Consider the following 7,634-nt stretch of genomic DNA (forward strand, 5'->3'; position numbering starts at 1 on the left):
TGATTTTTGGTTTTCAGTTAGTCTCCCTTGCCAGACCCTGTTTTTATGAGGGCGGTACATCAGGATTGAGTCAACTTGAAGGGAGCACGGCCTAATCGCAAGGGTAGATAGGTGGTGTAGTTTTTTTTGGTGTACATTAACTTGAGAATAATGAATCCAATACCTGAAGTGGCTCCCTCTGTTTTCTTTTTGTAACTCCTTCAAACAGATCTGAGAAATAATCCAAGGCACCCATGGCACCTCCCAGTATTCCAACAAAACAATTGTTGTCTAAAGCGAGCGAGTGAATCTGACTGAAGGCAGAAGCAAACGATATTCTGAGCTCTCTCTGTGACTTCAAATTATAGTAAGAGCCTTGCTGTGATTTCACTGTAAAACCACTCCAATAGAATAGTAAGAGCCTTGCTGTGATTTCACTTAAAATAATGCTTACAATAGGTATACGACAGGCGGAGCGTCGATTCCCGGAATCGACGCTCCGCCCCTCGGGCGGGGCCAGGCGGCCGCGCCACCCCCGGGCCGCCCTGCCCCGCCCGAGGGGCGGAGCGTCGATTCCGGGAATCGACGCTCCGCCTGTCGTATACCTATTGTAAGCATTATTTTAATTAGCACGCAAATGTAAATCTCAATTTAATGTACAAACGTGGCAGTGCCTGTCCTATTCCTGAACTCTAGCCATATAATTCCTCAGTCGCCCTACATCTGAGACCTTCACCGGTTGCAACACCAACTTTGATGTGAAGTATGGAAGGTATATCATTTTTTTCCAAAACACAATAATAATGAATTGGAGAAACGGTTAAGTTTGTACAGTTTTTACCTCTCTTCGTCAACCTCGCGCTTCCATTCATATCATATTCTTCAGCGTCAGGTCATTTCATTAAATATTTGTACATCACAGACTTTATAACAACGTAATTGTTAATGTCAAAATCCTATCTATATAGGCCCCTCAATGTAATAATATTTGCCGGTGTCATTATTGACAGCATGCCGCAAAAGTCAAGTAAAACGTCAATCTTCCACGGTGGTCGATTGAATTTCAATTATGTTACGACCATTAAATCTCATACGACACGTTATAAATTGTTTGAATGAATATTTTGCGAAAAAGATGTAGAATTTATTCGTAGTACATTTTGACATACGTAAGAGTGGACTATACTTTCGTGCTACAGGTGGTTGTGAGAAACCCAAAGGTGACGTGTAAACATATCTCCACGTTGAAACTCAGAGCCCTCTCGCACCTCAGTGATTTCGTTTTCCCTCTCAATCATATCTATATTAATTTGCCTCCGCTTATGCCATTGCTGAGAACAGTGAGAAGCTCTCGGTTGTTCATATGTTCATCTCTCATTTTCTTTAGTATTCAACCTTTCGTTTCCTCTCATTTCAACCAAAGAGCGCATATATTTTTTCATAATAGGATCTTAAAATAATAATAGGAAATTAAAATAATGCTTACAATAGCTATACGACAGGCGGAGCGTCGATTCCCGGAATCGACGCTCCGCCCCTCGGGCGGGGCGGGGCGGCCCGGGGGTGGCGCGGCCGCCCCGCTCTGCCCGAGGGGCGGAGCGTCGATTCCGGGAATCGACGCTCCGCCTGTCGTATACCTATTGTAAGCATTATTTTAATTTAATGAATACCTATTGTAAGCATTATTTTAATTTAATGATAAGACCACTTCGCCTGCGGATCAGTAGCTAAAGAGCTATCCCCTCTGCAATGCGACTTACATTACCATTCAAGATTAGAGTGTAGTTCTTAACTTATTTTGAATTGACATTTTGTCAAATTGTGAAATGGATAAATTCTTTATCGCAATAAGAATGATTTACATGGAACTGTCATCCTAAAATGCGTTACCAAAGCAGAACATACCAGAAGAGGATACCAAAGCAGAACATACCGGAAGAGGACAGAAATTTCGAGAGGTTTCTTGAGAGAAGTTTCTTGCATATTTGCGTATATAAATATGAGCAGATCCCCAAGCCTCTCAAATCAATTCAGTGACATCAATTTGGAAAGTGTGGAATTGTTCAGAGTGTAAACTCTTCGTGGGAGCTTTACGCAGAGGCGTTTGCGGTTGTTTTTTTATTTTTTAAGGATGAAGAAGGCGCTTGTTTTGTTCTTATTATTTGCAGTAACAACAGTATGTTTGTTCGCCCCAACGTTTGCTCTGATGCCTTTTGCAGGTGGTCGTTACGGCGATGTTTGGGACGCTATGGTGGATCCCTTCAAAGTTCTGGACTCCATTCCCAAAGACATTGAGGCTGTTGCCCTCACACGGGTCGACTGGAAAGAAACCACTGACGCCCACGTCTTCACCGTTGATGTACCAGGGATGAGGAAGGATGAAATCAAGATCGAAGTAGAGGACAACAGGGTTCTGAGAATCAGCGGTGGAAGGAGGCAGAGGAGGAGGGAGATAAATGGCACAGAGTGGAGCGTTCCAGCGGCAAATTCTGGAGGCAATTCAGGCTTCCAGAGAATGTGAATATGGATGCCATCAGAGCCGGCTTGGATAACGGCGTGTTGACGGGGGCCTTGCCGAAGATCAGTGATTTCAAAAGCAAGAACGCCAAGGTTATTGATATCATTGAAAATTCTGAGCAGCCGATTGAAGGCAAGGTTGCGCTGTAGTATTAGGAATAGTTATGATAAAATTAGGTAGCGGTCAAATAGGCTTTCAACTATGTACGATTGAGCTGTATCGAATCTCTTGAAGCATAATACATTTGTGTGATCATGATGTAAAAAAAAAATAAGAATGATTTACATATATTTATGATGAGGCTTTTTTATTTTATAATTAAAAATTGGTTTATAGTTTAAAAAGTATGAAAAACAATAATAATAAATTTGTTTTAGGGTGTTAATGGGTGATTTTAGTAATTTAGATATTTTAGGACTATGGCTACTACAAGTCTCAAATGTGTTGATCATTTTAGGACTATGGCTGCTAGTTAGATTGTCTTCCATCACGTTCAATTTTAAGTGGCTTCATTTGTATTTTTCCAGCACCATATATGTGAGGTGGCTAACTATTTGTCACAACTCTCACATGCTTATATTTACTCAGTGGAAGGACAATGGGTTTGCTGCTACTTATCTACTTAATGATGACCATGTGAGTGATATGAGATCAGGATTCACGTTTTTGGCCTATAATAGCTTGTCATTAGATTCTATCTTTGTCATGGTCGCTCAGTCCAGCCACATGCAGTAACACTCAACACGTAACACAACAATGGGTATATATGTGAGGTGGCTAACTATTTGTCACAACTCTCACATGCTTATATATAATTAAAAAGAAATAATAATAATCTAAGTAATATAATTTTATATAATATAAAAAATGAGTATAAATTTGTTTTGATTTCAAGTTTATTCACCTGGACGATTAAACTCTGTAACATATGTAGAAATAAAAATGACCTCTTTCTAAATGAATTAAAAACTAATTTGCTTCCTTTATCTAGTATAGACAACATAGAAGACCGCTATCATAATTTTACTACAACCCTCGCATATTCTATTAACAAGTTCTCAATTGAAGTTTCAAATAATAAAAGAAATAGCAAAACCAATCCATGGTATGACAAAGAGTGTAAAAGTGCGAGGAGAGCAATTAAGGAAGCTGTTGATGAATCTCTTAAAATGGACAAGATAAAAATATATAAAGCCCTAACTAAAAGGAAAAAGAGGCAGTACATTCGTCAAAGACAAGGGAATCTCTTACACCTCTCTAAGCTAGCTCCTAAGAAATTTTGGAGGCAAATTCTGACTAGGAAGACTAAAGAGGTGTCTCACCTCCATTCTTGGAATAAGAAGAAGGATTCAGGGGAAGTTGCTAGGGGGATGCATGAGAGAATTCAAATAGGAGGATTCTCATAGATATGATTGCGCTTAGTTAAAAAATAATCGTGCATATTCATTGAACCCTTATGCTTTGGAACAATACAAATATTAGGATTGGATAAGTTCTTTAGTGATGCATACGCCCTTTGGTTGGAAGTCCTCACATGTATAGTGTATTTCAAGACCATATTACACTTCATGTACTCTTAAAGACTATTGTAATATATTGTATTTTCTTATATGATACTGTGAAGGATGCCTCTTAGGTCAGCAATGGTCCAAGTAGCATGTTTTTGAAAAATTAATTGTATATATTAAATTTGTTATTTATTATGTGAATGTTTGAGCAACGATATCTATATTTGGTCAAGCTCTATTATTTTGCCTGTACTCCAATTATATATAGTTAGCATTATAGTTTTGATGAAAACTTTAAGGTGACGTTAGGTTGCCTTCGCATCCCCGACTACAGGTTTCGAGGGTGGACGTTAGCTTGTATGTGCGATACAACGGACAGAGAGACAGTACGCGACAGAGAGACTCGGCAAAGTGAAAAGACGCAGACATTCTCCATTGATGGGCACCTTGGGTTTTACCAATTCCACGCATCAAATGACGATCCACATTACCAATTCCACGCAGCGGCACCCCCGGGCCGCCCCGCCCCGGCGGACCGACGGCGGGTCGATTCCAGTATCAACACTTTCGTTCTGAAGCTATATTTTGCAGGAAAATTTCGTAGAAAATTTCGTAGTCACTGCCATTTTTAAAACAGCCGCAAAATTGACACCTAAAAAAATAAATCATTATTCCAGTATCAACACTTTCGTTCTGAAGCTATATTTTGCAGGAAAATTTCGTAGAAAATTTCGTAGTCACTGCCATTTTTAAAACAGCCGCAAAATTGACACCTAAAAAAAAAAACATCGTTCCAGTATACACACTTTTCGTTTTGAGCACTGTTTTTGTGGTTTTTTTGGGGTTTTTGGGCCAGAGTTCCCGTTTTGAGTTTATAGTTCCCGTTTCAAAGTTTACATTGTTCTTTATAATAAAACATTTTCCCAAAAGAATACAATCATATAGTAGTCCCGAATATTTTCATCTTTGGAAAACTTTTGAACCTCAATGGATGTAAATGTACCATACTTGTGCTATCTTCTGCAAATTCAAGGGTTCATGTTTATGCTTTAACTAAAAAAGAAGAAATATGCACTGCTTCTACACTAAAAATGCTTTCCAAAAATCATTTACGAAGCATGCTAATAGAAACATCTAAAGTAGTGTCAATATATGTAATATCAACATGATCCTCTTCGAACTTTTGATTCAACTTATTTAATTCAACGAGCATGTCTGCAAGTATATGGATGCAAATTTGCACTTGAGATATTGTTGCCAACCCATAAATTCTTTTCTCTCCTAACTCCCAATCCTAACAAATAATGCATGAGTTTAACAAGTCTTTCCATGACCTTTCCTCTTGAAAGCCACCTAATTTGATGAATTTGTAAGACCACTAACTTAGTGATTTGAAATGTATACATTAGCTCTCTCAATTTTCCATGTCTTTTAGTTGATTTTCCAAGCCATGAATAAACTTTGTTTCAAATTTGTTAATATACTGCAACTCTAGAAACTGAGATGAAGCCTTGTTGATTGTCAATGCTTCCCTGTGAGCTATGCAATGGACAACTAATAAATCAGGGGCATACACAGCTCAGGAGATAAACCATCATGAATACCCCACATGGAAGATGCACCATCTAAACCAAAACCAACAAACTTAATCAAATATAAATTCATTTATGCTCAAAGAGTTCTCACTAGATCATACATACATTCAACTATTCCATCCTTTATTTGAAGTAAACATATAAACTTTGTTAAACATTGACCTCTTCCTCCATTCGTCAAATATGTAATATAAACAATCAATTGATGTTCCATAATTTGATCAGTGCTTTCATCAACTAAAATTCAGTAAAATGACCCATGTAAAATTTTCTCTTTTAGATTGTTCCAATACACCTCTTTAGCAGCTTGAAGAAAATATTTTTAGTGTGGTATTTGTGTATGCAGAAAATTCATCTATTAGAAGCACGCTTGGAGTGCATTTATACCAATTCAAGTCACATATTGACTTATACATTTCTAAAGATAAATCATGTATAGCAACAAAATACATGTTTCCAATCATTGATATAATTTTCTCCTTCCCAACATTTACCATTAGTTCTACATGTTTAGTGATTGGAATAGTGCTTCAATAGCCTTTTCCCTCCAAAAGTTGTAAAACAAAATTTGAGCTTTTTCTTTTGCATGGCCACTTATACCACTAAATTTAAGAGTGGTAGTTCCCTGTTTTGAAAATGGAGACTCACTTTTAAATTTAACACATCAAGAACATTTTATCCTTTCATTACTATTAGATGTTTGAAAACATAAGCCCATGGAAACCTTGTATTCCATTTAGATTTGAATATTATTTTGTGTTTTTTTGATGGGTTTTCTATTTCAACAAACTCTACACTATCTGATTCATCATATTCATGTAGATGAGCATCAACTTCATTTTCAATATTACATGGTTGATTAGAATATTGTGTAAGACCAAATGATATAACAATTGACAATTGCATTTTATCCTTCTTAGGACGACCAATAGGAGACACTTTTCAAGATTTACACTATTACATAAATAAATAAATAAAATAGAATAAGTAAATACATAAATTAAAAATCCCTTAGCAAGATTGAGATAAAAAAAATTCAACCTTAGCAAGATGTCATAGGATTTGACTATAGATTTATTGATAGGTTATTCATTGATTTGTTGGATTATGTTTTGTAACATTCAAGGAAACTTGTAGCTTTATGATAAAGAACAAAAACTTAAAAAAAAATGGTACTTGGACAAGAAATTTGTATGGATTTAAGCAAAATAAGCAAGAGTTTGAATGAGAGTATTATAGTTGTGGAGTCCAATACCCTCTATAAAAGATAAATATTCTTTTCATAGTTGGTAGATTCATATAATTATGACAATAAAAATTTGCACCATTAACAATGTAGAAAACAACCTGACCACCCATGCCTCGAATGGAAGGATGACAAGCAGTTGCATTCAGGGTATCTAGCCATAATGTTGATTTCCTGGGGTGTGGATTCTATGGTGCCCAGGATACAATGTGTGACCACGAAGACTGTCATTACATAAGGAGTGTTGCATTAAAGTATCCATAGAATGAAAAACTAAATGTTAATGAAGATATGAGGAAGAGAATGAAAAATACCTATATGGATGATGGGTTGCAATTCAAATGAAAATGGAAAAAATGGATGCAGGGAAAGCGCACTCAAGGATAATCATGGAGGAGCGAGAGCACATGCATAGTTGTTGAATGGTTATTCAATGTGCTCTGCCGCCCTGTGCTAGGTGTAATAGTACCATGACTATTTCATGTCTTATTTTTGCAAGTTACATCATGTTGGCATAAGTTGGGGGCCTCACGGAAATGTCCCCAAATCATGACATAACTATTAAATTGTATGAGGTCATTTGGACTTTGACTACTCTCTTTTACGAAACTATCACTAGTGAGAGTGATTTATGCACTTGTACATATTCAATTATCCTAATCTTTAAAAAATATTGACAGGGTATTAAAAAATTCCCTTCTTTTGAAATTTAAAAAAAAAAAAATTAGCCCTCCTAGGAAAAAGCAAGGAGCCTAAAGAAGGGCTAGCAAGGGTTCAATTTTCAACGC

The 7,634-nt window shown here is 36.9% G+C and overlaps 1 pseudogene; it reads left to right on the forward strand.

Annotated features, from left to right (window-relative positions):
• Positions 1 to 1,862: 1,862 nt before the first annotated feature.
• LOC149260054 (18.1 kDa class I heat shock protein pseudogene) lies at positions 1,863 to 2,674 on the forward strand (annotated as a pseudogene).
• The last annotated feature ends 4,960 nt before the right edge of the window (positions 2,675 to 7,634 follow it).

The sequence above is a fragment of the Pinus tabuliformis genome, chromosome 6 (assembly GCF_031772625.1).
Source record: "Pinus tabuliformis cultivar Carrire ecotype Pingquan chromosome 6, CPIR1, whole genome shotgun sequence".
Classification (NCBI taxonomy): Eukaryota; Viridiplantae; Streptophyta; class Pinopsida; order Pinales; family Pinaceae; genus Pinus; species Pinus tabuliformis.